Below are 14,254 nucleotides of genomic sequence, written 5' to 3' on the forward strand. Positions count from 1 at the left end.
CAAGACTATTTAAGCTCATAGGTAGGAAAAGGGGTAATATGGTGGAGCTGCAGCAAGCACTAAGCATATATGGTGGCTAACATACGCAAGTGAGAGCGAGAAGAAAAGCAACGCATCGGTCGAGAAGCTAGAAGTGATCAAGAAATGATCCTGAAACTACTTACGTTCATACATAACCCAAACCGTGTTCACTTCCCGGACTCCGCCGAGAAGAGACCATCACGGCTACACACACAGTTGATGCACTTTAATGAAGTCAAGTGTCAAGTTATCTACAACCGGACATTAACAAATTCCCATCTGCCTCATAACCGCGGGCACGGCTTTCGAAAGACAATACCCTGCAGGGGTGTCCCAACTTAGCCCATCACAAGCTCTCATGGTCAACGAAGGATATACCTTCTCCCGGGAAGACCCGATCAGTCTCGGAATCCCGGTTTGCAAGACATTTCGACAATGGTAAAACAAGACCAGCAAAGCCGCCCGATGTGCCGACAAATCCCGATAGGAGTCGCACGTATCTCGTTCTCAGGGCACACCGGATGAGACATCCTACAAGTAAAACCAACCCTCAAGTTTCCCCGAGGTGGCCCCGTAGTCTACTCAGTTCGGACCAACACTCGAAGGAGCACTGGCCCGGGGGGGGGGTTAAAATAAAGATGACCCTCGGGCTCGTGAAAACCCAAGGGAAAAAGGCTTAGGTGGCAAATGGTAAAACCAAGGTTGGGCCTTGCTGGAGGAGTTTTATTCAAAGCGAACTGTCAAGGGGGTCCCATAAATCACCCAACCGCGTAAGGAACGCAAAATCAAGGAACATAACACCGGTATGACGGAAACTAGGGCGGCAAGAGTGGAATAAAACACCATGCATAAGGCCGAGCCTTCCACCCTTTACCAAGTATATAAGGTGCATTAATTAAATAGGAGATATTGTGAATCCCAAATTATCCATGTTCCAACAAGGAACAAACTTCATCTTCACCTGCAACTAGCAACGCTATAAGAGGGGCTGAGCAAAAGCGGTGACATAGCCAAACAACGGTTTGCTAGGAAAGGATGGTTAGAGGCTTGACATGGCAATATGGGAGGCATCATTAACAAGTGGCAGGTAGAGCTAACATAACGATAGAGCGAGCAACTAGCAAACCAAAGATAGAAGTGATATCGAAGGTATGATCATCTTGCCTGCAAAGTTCTCAGAGCTGTCGAAGGCTTGATCCTCGTAAGCATTCTCAACAGGTTCCTCATTCACGTACTCGTCTCCCGGCTCTACCCAAGGCAGAAACACAAGCAAAGGAACCACAATAAATCACGGTCCAATGCACAAGCAACATGATGCAATACATGTCATGATATTTGAGATGTGATATGCAATGCGTATGCGTGCTCCGGGAGGAAAAAGGATGAATAAGGCATCAACTTGGAAAACCAAGTATGCCGCTGGAAAGATGAAATGATTTCATTTGAAATCGATATAAAGATCACCGGAATCCGATGCACGGGTTGCAAATGGCAAGCAAAACAAGAATGACACAATTCTGCGATTAACAGCATGATAGCACTTAGAAGACATCAAGAAACAATGCTACAGCACCCCAACGTAACAACAAGGCATATGGCAGTGATATACAGGAGATGCTTGACAAAAGAGGAACACTGAGCTACGGCTAAATCACACCACAGCAGGTTCAAACAAGCATGGCAAAAGTGCAAAAGATATCAGGTTGGACATGGCATAAACAGCATCAGGTAGCAATGTTCAAAGCAAGCAATAAACATGCTACGGGAACTTATAATAGCAAAACAAGGCATGACATGATTCTACTCAAAGCATAGAACAAAAGTCCCTTACTGACCATGAGCCAAAAAGGGTCAGAAAATAAGATGGCACCCATGTAAACATAGCAAGTTTCGTTAACAGATTCAGCAAACAGAGCATGGCATTGACAAAATTATGAAGGCATCTTTGCGAGCTCGATTCACTCACCACAAGTCATTGCATGACAAGATAAACATAGCATCATCAAGAAGACATGTTTATGAAGCTTTCCATGGCAAGAACAACATCATAGCATGTCAGGATCAACTACAACAACCTTGGCAAAATTGAATAACATGTAAACAATCTGCCAGGAAACAATTTATAGCAAAAGTAGAGCACGAAAATGACATGCTAGACTACTCCATAATTGCAAATAGGGCCATGAATGGATAAAGCATAACCATATGTTCAAATCATCCTTACTGAAGTATCTCAAAATAATCATGGATCTCTCTGTAGCATCAAGTTTACATGGCATGAAAATAACAGTAGAACAGAGACTAAAATCAGCAACATCACGAAGCCTAGTTTGCATGCTTGTGCTAGTCACCACATTGATCACAAAAATGCATGGTAAGCACCTCTGTAAAGATGGCATGGCATAGAACAAAACACCTGTAGAGCTCATGCCCATAAGTTGCACAAAATAAATGTAGCAAAAATGACAAATGCACACATTCTGTTAAGAATCAGAAACTAACATCATATAGCACTCTTGCATCAGATATTTGGGCATCGAGATGACCTCAAATGAACATGGCCCAATGGAACAAAATGACGAGCACATCGTGATGAACATTTTGATATATTATGCGCATGAATGGAGCTACGATGACGGAGTTATGATGCGATGAACAAGGCTAAAAATGTGCAGACTTGGAGGAAATTCGAAATCAACCCTAGGTTATTCCAGATCTGGATCTGGGCACCGGTGCACAGATCGAGGCGGGCCAGCTGCGGGCTTGCCGGAGCAGGGCCGGGAGGAGGCCGGAGAAGAGGTCGGGGCCGGCCAGGGCGCGGTAGGGGCGCGGAGGCGGCGGCCGGCGTGGAGGATGGCGACGGGGCGGCGAACTCCGGCGGGGCGCGGCTCCCGCGGCGGGGCGGCGGCGAGGAGGCGGCGGCTGGCGGCGAGGCGGAGAGCGGGCAACGGCAGGCTCGGACCTGGGCCGCGGTGGCAACGAGGCGGAGGCGCGGGCGGCGGCGGACGGGCCGTGGGGGCCCCGCGCGGGCCTGGCGGGCCGGCGGCGGCGCGCGGTGGCTGGGGCCACAAGGCGGGCTGCGAGAGGCTGCGGCGCGGCGGTGGACGCGTCCGGCGCGCGGAGGAAGGAGAGACTAGGGTTTTGCCCGAAAAATTCGGGGATGGGCACATATTTATAGGTAGAGGGAGCTAGGAGACTCCAAATGGAGTGTAGTTTTCGCCCACTCGATCGTGATCCGACGACGGAGAGCATGGAAGTGACTTAGATGGGTATTGGGCTGTTTTGGAGGGGTGTTGGGCTGCAACCCGAAAGAGGCCTTTGCGGTTATGCGGTTAACCATTGGAGTATCAAACAAACTCCAAATGACACGAAACTTGACAGGCGGTCTACCGGTGCTATACCAAGGCCACTTGGCAAGGCTCTGTCCATTCCGAGAACATTTTACACCCGCACACGAAAAGAGACAAGAGGGGTGCGCCGGTGCATGTGGGAGTGTCGGATTGCAAAACGGACAACGGGGAAAATGCTCGGATGCATGAGACGAACACGTATGCAAATGAGACGCACATGATGACATGATATGAGATGCATGACATGAATAAAATGCAAAACAAAAGACAAAACCCAACCACGGAGGGAATATCATAACACATAGCCGAAAATGGCAAGAGTTGGAGTTACAAAGATGGAAAGTTACATCCGGGGTGTTACAGCTCCCCTGTAGGGCGCGCCCCCTGTCTCGTGGGCACCTCGTGTGCCTCCCGGACTCCGTTTTCTTGTATGTTACGTATTTTGGGTCGGTAAAAATTCATTATATATACTCCCGAAGGTTTTGACCACCGTATCACGCAAATATCCTCTGTTTTCGTTTTGATCTGTTTCTAGTTCAGATCTAGAGCATCATGTCGTCTCCAAGCGCTCCCAAGGACAAGTTTTTCGAGAGGGTTATCAACCCCTATCTCACGGAGGTGCTCCATCATCCTAAAACCATTGAGATGCGTGAGGGGGTGTTGCACATCTGCGATGTGGAGGGACCAAGGCATACCGGGAGCGTGGAGACAAAGCTCGAAGCCATGGAGCAAGAAGTTTTCAAGTGTCAAGGGATGGTGGAGCGTGGACTCCCAGAGTTCACCAACAACCACAAGCTGGATGCCAAAGTCATTGGGGAGACCATCTTCAAGCTTCAAGAGAAAATCGAGCACCTCCAAGCCCAGATTTATGACCTGCAAAACCAGAACTGTGAGTATGAATATAGATTCAAAAGGATGAGTTTGGCTGCAGATTTAAGGATCCCGAAGACTCGATCATCCTTTTATGATGGAGAGCCTATGCCTTGGAAGACGGACAACAAGCCGACATCATCAACAACTCCTACTTCACCACCTCCAAAGAAATAATCACATGGGTATAGGCACTCCCCTTGGCAACTGCCAAGCTTGGGGGAGGTGCCCCGGTATCGTATCACCATCACACTCCTATCTTTACCGCTTTATTTAGTTCGATTCTTTTAGTGGTATCTTGATCTATTAGTTCGAAGTTTTGATATCAAGTAGTTTTGAGTTTTGCTTTGTGATCTCTTTATGTAATCGAGTCTGTGTGCTATCTATAATAAAGATTAGTGTTGAGTCAAGGGCTTTGCTATGTTGCTATGATCTTGTGAAAGTAGAAAGAACAAAAGACTTCATATTGATCTTATGGATAGTGATAACTTCACACATAGAAAGTATGAGGCATAAAAATTGTTGAGAGTTGATGAACGTAGCCTTGGTCATATTGCAATTAATAGGAAGTGATAAGGAAAGAGGGGTTCACATATAAATATATTATCTTGGACATCTTTTATGATTGTGAAGCACTCATTGAGTATGACATGCTAAAAGAGTTGACGTTGGACAAGGAAGACAACGTAATGGTTTATGTTTTCCGACATCTCAGTTAAAGTATATTGTCATTGACCTTCCAAACATGTTGAGCTTGCCTTTCCCCCTCATGCTAACCAAATTCCTTGCACCAAGTAGAGATACTACTTGTGCTTCCAAATATCCTTAAACCCAGTTTTGCCATGAGAGTCCACCATACCTACCTATGGATTGAGTAAGATCCTTCAAGTAAGTTGTCATTGGTGCAAGCAATAAAAATTGCTCTCTAAATATGTATGACTTATTAGTGCAGAGAAAATAAACTTTGTACGAACTTGTTGTGGAAGTAATAAAAGTGACAGACTGCATAATAAAGGTCCAAATACAAGGGGCAATATAAAGTGACGTTCTTTTGCACTAATACTTTATGCATCAACCCTAAACGCGCATGACAACCTCTGCTTCCCTCTGCGAAGGGCCTATCTTTTACTTTATGTTTTTACTTTATGCTTGAGTCAAGGTGATGCTCACCTTTCCCTTTTTATTTTTATCCTTTGGCAAGCTCCTCGTGTTTGAAAGATCATGATATATATATCCAATTGGATGTAAGTTGGCATAGGCTATTACTGTTGACATCACCTAAAGGTGAATACGTTGGGAGGCAACACAATAAGCCCCTATCTTTCTCAGTGTCCGGCTGAAACTCTATAACCACAAGTATTGCATGAGTGTTAACAATTATAGGGGACTACGAGATAGTTGAGTATGTGAGCTTGCTGAAAATCTCTATTATTGACTCTTTCTGATGTTACGATAAATTGCAATTGCTTCAGTGACTGAGATTATAGTTTGTTAGTTCCCAATGAAGTTTTCGAACCATACTTGACATTGTGAATTGCTTATTACTTGAGAATAGGAAATCATATGACAAAATCCATATATGTTACTATTATTAGAATGATCATGATGCCCTCATGTCCGTATTTTATTTTTATCGACACCTCTATCTCTAAACATGTGGACATATTTTTCGATTTCAGCTTCCGCTTGAGGACAAGCGAGGTCTAAGCTTGGGGGAGTTGATACGTCCATTTTGCATCATGCTTTTATATCAATATTTATTGCATTATGGGCTATTATTACACATTATATCTCAATACTTATGGCTATTCTCTCTTATTTTACAAGGTTTACCATGAAGAGGGGGAATGCCGGCAGCTGGAATTCTGGCTGGAAAAGGAGCAAACATTGGAAACCTATTCTGCACAACTCCAAAAGTCTTGAAACTCCACGAAACATCTTTTTGGATTTAATAAGAATTTATGAGTGAAAGAAGGAGGCCAGGGGGCCCACACCCTGTCCAGGAGACAGGGGGCGCCCCCCTGTAGGGTGCACCCCCTATCTCCTGGGCCCCCTGGTGGGCCTCCGACGTCCATCTTCTGCTATATGAAGGGTTTTGTCCTGGAAAAAATCGTGGGCAAGCTTACGGGCGAAACTCCGCCGCCACGAGGCGGAACCTTGGCGGAATCAATCTAGGGCTCTGGCGGAGCTGTTCTGCCGGGGATACTTCCCTCCGGGAGGGGGAAATCATCACCAACGTCATCACCAATGATCCTCTCATCGGGAGGGGGTCAATCCCCATCAACATCTTCACCAGCACCATCTCCTCTCAAAACCCTAGTTCATCTCTTGTATCCAATCTTGTATGAAAACCACAAATTGATACCTGTGGGTTTCTAGTAGTGTTGATTACTCCTTGTAGTTGGTGCTAATTGGTTTACTTGGTGGAAGATCATATGTTCAGATCCTTTATGCATATTATTACTCCTCTGATTATGAACATGAATATGCTTTGTGAGTAGCTACGTTTGTTCTTGAGGACATGGGTGAAGTCTTGCTATTAGTAGTCATGTGAATTTGGTATTCGTTCGATATTTTGATGAGATGTATGTTGTCTTTCCTCTAGTGGTGTTATGTGAATGTCGACTACATGACACTTCACCATTATTTGGGCCTAGAGGAAGGCATAGGGAAGTAATTAGTAGATGATGGGTTGCTAGAGTGACAGAAGCTTAAACCCTAGTTTATGCGTTGCTTCGTTAGGGGTTGATATGGACCCATATGTTTAATGTTGTGGTTAGATTTACCTTAATACTCCTTTTTGTAGTTGCGGATGCTTGCAATAGGGGTTAATCATAAGTGGGATGCTTGTCCATGTTAGGGCAGTACCCAAGTGTCGGTCCACCCACATATCAAATTATCAAAGTACAGAACGTGAATCTTATGAACGTGATGAAAACTAGCTTGACGATAATTCCCAATGTGTCCTCGGGAGCTTCTTCTTCATTATTAGAATTTGTCCAGGCTTATCCTTTGCTACATAAAGGATTGGGCCACCTTGCTGCACTTTATTTACTTCATTTAGTTTTTTCTCGTTACTATTTATCTTATCACAAAACTATCTATCACCTACTCTTTCAGTGCTTGCAAAGAAAACCTTACTGAAAACCGCTTATCATTTCCTTCTGCTCCTCGTTGGGTTCGACACTCTTACTTATCGAAAGGACTATGATAGATCCCTTATACTTGTGGGTCATCAGCTCCGTTGTGGTTATTCCATGTCCTCCAAGGTGTCTCGGATGAAAATCATGATCCTTTGGATCGGGTGGTGGCGGCACTCCGGTGGCGTATCCTTCTTGAAGGCATTGCCTTGGGGCTCATAGATCGACAGCGGGTAGCTTGGTCTCTTCTCGGTGGCTTGTTCCCGGTCGAGTGCTCCCTCGACTTGCTAGTGAGGCTTAGTGTCTATCTATTGTTTACGTGGATTTGTTGTGGGAGTGTTAGTTGTTTCTTAGCATCTTTGTACCTTGCCTTTGATGCGTGGGGTGTTGTATCACTCGTTGTAAGTTGGTTGTGGCTTTATATATAAAGAGGGGCAAAAGCCTTTTTCGGTAATTGCATAATTGTGATGTTTGGTTTTCTTAGATTAATTAGGTCAAGGTTCCGCAATATGTTAATCTTAAAATAGCACTGCAAGCCCCATTTAGCAATTAGAAGGAGACCAATTAGTACAAAATTAAAGAAAGCCCCATTTTTTCCCGATTCGGCCGCCTATTCCATAGAACTGGAACCCTAGAAATGAAGTTTCCAAATCAGAAGCTCAAAAGGAAGAAATTGAAAAGGAAAGTGCAAAGCTTCACTTATGGCCGCATCGATGTCTTCTTTCCTACAGGATCAGCACGACTGCCACCATGTAGGAAACTTCATTTTGAGTCAAGGTTCCGCAATATGTTAATATTAAATTAGCACTGCAAGCCCCATTTAGCAATTAGAAGGAGACCAATTAGTACAAAATTAAAGAAAGCCCCATTTTTTCCTGATTCGGCCGCCTATTCCATAGAACTGGAACCCTAGAAATGAAGTTTCCAAATCAGAAGCTCAAAAGGAAGAAATTGAAAAGGAAAGTGCAAAGCTTCACTTATGGTTGCGTCGACGTCTTCTTTCCTACAGGATCTGCCGACGCACCGCTCCCTCCACCGCCTCTAGGCCCCCTCCTCCGTTCGCTGTGCGTCTCCAAGATTCTGTGCATCGAGCCATGGACGCCCCTGCTGCTGATGTCCAGTCCCGCCGTGGCCTGGTGGTGGCTTCGGCTCCCCGCTCCGCCATGTTGGCTGATGAAGAGCGCTCCCTCTGCCGGAAGGCGGTTGTGGCCACTGTTGTTGGTCACCGGCCATTCTCGCTGCCGCTGGCAGACTTCAAGAGGTCCATCATGTTGCGGTTCCGGGTGGACCCTGAGGCGGTGAAGGTCTCCCTGTGTGCCACGAGCGAGTTCCTGGCCGTGTTCGACGACGCTGAGGGAGTCCCGGACTAGGGGGTGTCCGGATAGCCGAACTACCATCATCGGCCGGACTCCAAGACTATGAAGATACAAGATTTAAGACTTCGTCCCGTGTCCGGATGGGACTTTCCTTGGCGTGGAAGGCAAGCTTGGCCATACGGATATGTAGATCTCCTACCATTGTAACCGACTCTGTGTAACCCTAGCCCTCTCCGGTGTCTATATAAACCGGATGGCTTTAGTCCATAGGACGAACAACAATCATACCATAGGCTAGCTTCTAGGGTTTAGCCTCCTTGATCTCGTGGTGGATCTACTCTTGTAACCCACATCATCAATATTAATCAAGAAAGACGTAGGGTTTTACCTCCATCGAGAGGGCCCGAACCTGGGTAAAAACATCGTGTCCCTCGTCTCCTGTTACCATCTGCCTAGACGCACAGTTCGGAACCACCTACCCGAGATCCGCCGGTTTTGACACCGACATTGGTGCTTTCATTGAGAGTTCCTTTGTGTCGTCACCGATAGGCTCGATGGCTTCTTCGATCATCAACGACGATGCAGTCCAGGGTGAGACCTTCCTCCCCGGACAGAGCTTCGTATTCGGCGGCTTCGCACCGCGGGCCAATTCGCTTGGCCAGCTGGAGCAGATCGAAGGCTACGCCCCTGGCCGTCAGGTCAGATTCGGAAGTTTAAACTTCACGGCTGACATCCGCGGGGACTTGATCCTTGACGGATTCAAGCCACAGCCGAGCGTGCCGTACTGTCACGATGGGCATGATTTAGCTCTACCGCCGGATAGTACTCTGGAGGCCGCACTCGTAACCACTCCGATCTTCAATTCGGAGCCAGCCCCGCAGATCGAGGATGGATGCCTAGACACCTCCTCGGGGGCTGCAACCTCTACGGCGATAGAGCCGAACACCTATCTTGTCCCCCATGAAGCTCGTGACTCTGAGGTGCCGGACTCCGGACCTCCCGCGCCCCCTCCAGTCGAAACCGATTGGGCGCCGATCATGGAGTTCACCGTGGCGGACATCTCTCAACACTCACCTTTCGGCGACATCTTGAGTTCTCTAAAATACCTCTCGTTATCAGGAGAGACCTGGCCAGATTGTGGTCAGGACGGCTGGGATGCGGACGACGAAGAAATTCAAAACCCAGCCACCACCCACTTGGTAGCCGCGGTCGACGATTTAACTGACAGGCTAGACTACGACTCCGAGGACATCGACGGTATGGATGATGATGCCGGAAACGACCAAGAACCAGCGCCTAACGGGCGCAGGAAAGCCACCCCATCACACAACGTATGCATGGTGGACACACCAAAAGGAAGCGACAATGAGGAAAAACAGGACGTGGCGAAGGAAAACTCCCCCAACAGACAAACAAAGCGGCGACGCAAGCACCGCCCGAAGACCGGCATCGACAAAAACGGTACCCATATGGACCCGGCCCTAGAGCAGGGCGAAGCAGTGGACAACGCACACGTCAACAAGCAACCAGCCGGACATGAACCGGACAAGCAACCCATCCCCAGCGAAGATGATCTCACATCACCAGAGCATAGGAATCTCCATAACAGGCTCGTCGCCACTGCAAGAAGTTTGAAGAAGCAAAAGAGGAAGCTCAAAACAGCGGAAGACACACTCAGAATGAGATGGAGCAAAGTACTCAACACCGCAGATAAATATGGCACTAGTCACCAGACAAAGAGCCACCCGAAGCGCAAGCTGTTGCCCGAATTTGACGAGGAGGCCTTCGAGCCCCGGCAGTCAAAAAATAAAGGGGCCGCCTGGCCGGATAGACGACCAGATGACAGGCCAAGAGCAACACGGGGCACCACACACAAGCCGGCACATGATCAGCATAAAGATCTTCAGAAAAAGGATAACCCGGCCAGGTCTATCTATGGGCCAAAAAAGAAGACTCCAGGAAGTAACACAACCAGCCGAGCATTTGAAGACAACGGCACACCCAAATACAGGGGCGCCGCACACCCACTATGTTTTACCGACGAGGTACTGGATCATGGATTTCCAGCGGGATTTAAACCCATAAACATAGAGGCATACGACGGAACAACAGACCCCGGAGTCTGGATTGAGGATTATATCCTACACATACACATGGCAAGAGGAGACGATCTCCATGCCATAAAATACCTTCCCCTCAAGCTCAAAGGGCTGGCCCGGCATTGGCTTAAAAGCCTCCCAGAAAATACGATTGGGAGTTGGGAAGAGCTTGAGGATGCGTTTCGAGCAAATTTTCAGGGGACTTATGTTCGGCCTCCAGATGCAGATGATTTAAGTCACATAACTCAACAGCCCGGAGAATCAGCACGGAAATTTTGGAACAGGTTCCTCACTAAAAAGAACCAAATAGTCGACTGTCCGGATGCTAAAGTCTTAGCAGCCTTCAAACACAACGTCCAAGACGAATGGCTCGCCAGACACCTCGGCCAGGAAAAACCAAGAACAATGGCCGCACTAACAAGTCTCATGACCCGCTTTTGCGCGGGGGAAGATAGCTGGTTGGCTAGATGCAGCACCAGCGACCCGAGTACATCCGAAATCAGGGATGGAAATGGGAAATCACGACGCAAAAAAGATCAGTGCCGGAACAAGGAGAATGGCCCAAATAGTACGGCGGTCAACGCCGGATTCAAAAGCTCTCGGCCGAACAACAAAACACTGCCCTTAAAGGATAACAGTGATGAGCTATCCAACCTCAACAAGATTCTGGATAGACTGTGTCAAATACACGGTACCTCCGGGAAGCCTGCAAACCATACCCACAGAGATTGTTGGGTCTTCAAGCAGTCCGGCCGACTTAACGCCGAACACAAGGGGCTCGACACACCAAGTGAAAGTGACGAAACCCAAAAGTAGCGCCCCGGAAACCAAAAGACTTTCCCATTAGAAGTTAAAACAGTGAACTCACTTCACGTGATAACACGCAGCGCGGCCCCTGCTATACCAGGACATCGTCCGCAGACTGGGGATAGAACCCACCAAAATTCGCTATAGCAAGCACTTCCTTCAAAGGAGTGACGCCAGGCCTTTTCAGCCAATTTTACAGGCTCTGTACCACTAGGGGTCGTGTTCGGTTCATCCGACAACCTCCGTCGCGAAAAGCTCATCCTCCATCGCCCCATTTTGCAGTAGCCCTTAAGCACTACTAGGGCGTGCAGCTTTCGCCCGCTTTAATGCAATACCACATTACGCGTCTCTTACGCTTAAAAATGCCCGGTCCACGTGGCATATTCTTAAAACTCCAGGTGTCTCTCGACCATGGAGAATGTGCGGCTGCCTAGACAACCACACATTATTCCGACCTTGCAGGTCAAAGCCCCTAAAAACAGGTCATTTAGACCTCGGACATGGTTAGACAAGTCCGGCAAGGGGCTTCCCAGCCGCATACCCCTTTTTTTAGGGGGCCGCGCGCATAAATGATGAAGGCCAATAAAGCTCAACTTTCTTCATCTTCCAAATTATACTTTATTTTGATACATTTTTTGCATGATATTTCTTAGAAACTAAGTCCTTATCTTTTACAGATGAAGCACGTGCTACACCCGTCCAGGATACAGCACAATGGAGACACAGGCGCAGACGTGCAGTAGGGACCCGTTGCAAGGATTCTTTTCAGATTAAGACCCTGCGTAAACCTTTCTCACTGTCTCTTGTTGATACACATCCCCCAGTTTCCTACCAGAGCCAAGGAGGAGGCTGGCGTTTTGGCATCGGCCGCGCCAGAAGTTCCCGCCTGTACCTGGACACTAGGGGCTTAGGGCTTTATTCTGCCCGATATCATAAAGACCGAACACCTCAGGGAGTGTTCGGTGTCTCGAGTTAGGCCTTGTATGCATCAGCTCCGAATTATGTCTTTGGTCAAATGTTGGGTTTGCCCGGCTCCTGTGTTTTGCTGCCTTACGTTCCGTATCATCGGCTAACGCGGCACCAGGAGAACTACTGCGATTGTGCCCCGGTTCGGCCGGGAGAGCACCTCAGTAGAGAAAGCCGAAAACTGACTGTCATGATATTGCGAGAGACTGGTCAACCACTCGATCGACCATTGGGATGTTTGGAATTCCTCTGCTTTGACGAAGGACCGCTTCCCGGTCAGGCACATACGCGCCCCAAGTTCGGAGAAGCGCGGTGCCATCAGGGGCTATATAGTAGCCCCACATTCGAGCTTCTATGGCTAAGTGAAAGTGATAAAGCATTATAGTCCGGTTGCCTAGTTTGCTATGCTATCACCTCCTTAAAAGGACCAAGACGTTGGATTAAGTGTGAAAAAGCGTTTTTCTTTTTGCAAACACCCCCGCACCATGTGCGTGGGGGCTGTAGCCAAAGATTGCCATCTTTCAGATTATACATACATATAAGGCCGCACAGGAGATAGTTCAATACTTGAACACACAAGTATAAAAAGTCATTGCATTATAAACATGATCTTAGAAATCATACATGTCATTCAAACATAACATCTTTTGAGCACTGCGACTCTATTATACGAGCGCCCTGCAGGACTTCCTCAAAGTAATGCTCGGTGGGGAATCGGCTTTTGTCCGAACCCCGGGATGCAACAGCGGTGGCATCCATCTCCGCCCAGTATGTTTTACCATGGGCGACAACCATCCGCGCACCTTCTATGCATGCCGACTGCTTCATTGCCTTAATATGCGGCACTGCCCCAAGGAATTGCTGCAACAAGCCAAAATAACTCTTCGGCTTGGGCCTTTTCGGCCACAGATGAGTTACCACATCCGTCATGGCCAGTTCGGACAATCTATTCAGCTCAGCCCACTCAACCAGCCGATCACTCAACGGAAGTGGATGCTCCGGACTATGGAATTGAGACCAGAAAAGCCCTTCCATTTCATGATCCTCCTGGCTTCGGAAGTGCACGACTGCGTCAGCCGCACTCGCCGCCAAGTCCAGATAAGGATCCTCCGCACCGTACAATTGGCCCAACTGAGCATACTACGGATCCCTGAACTTCCTACGTAGCATAAAGGGCTTTCCAGCCACAATGTCTCCAACCTGACGCAGTTCCTCCTTCATAGCCCGCATCGCACTACGGGCATCCTTGGCTTCGGCATCGGCCTTCTTCAGGTCCTCTTGCTTCGCTCGGTGTTCTCCTTCAAGAACCTCCAGGCGGTCAGTAGCAACTTTTAGTTTCATGGCCATTCCGGTCATCTCCTCCCTGCTTCGGCAGTGAGCAGCCTTCTCGGCTTCTAGCTCTTCCGCTGCCTTCAAGGCAGCCGCCTCGCTTTTTCTGGCTTGCTCCTTGGCCCGAGCAAGTTCTGCTCGAAGGTCTTCCACAGCAGCAGCACCATCTGCATCAAGCATACAACTTATAAGCAAATGGCATCAGCTCCCTTACTAAGCGACCGCGGCGCAATCACATACCTTGTGACTCATCAAGTCGTTTATTGACTAGCGAGATGTCCGCATCTACAGCGTCGAGTTGCTTCTTCAGCTCGGCAAATCCATCCGTCCGGCTGGCCACCGAACGTTCGGCCACC

Source organism: Triticum aestivum, chromosome 7B (assembly GCF_018294505.1).
Source record: "Triticum aestivum cultivar Chinese Spring chromosome 7B, IWGSC CS RefSeq v2.1, whole genome shotgun sequence".
NCBI lineage: Eukaryota > Viridiplantae > Streptophyta > Magnoliopsida > Poales > Poaceae > Triticum > Triticum aestivum.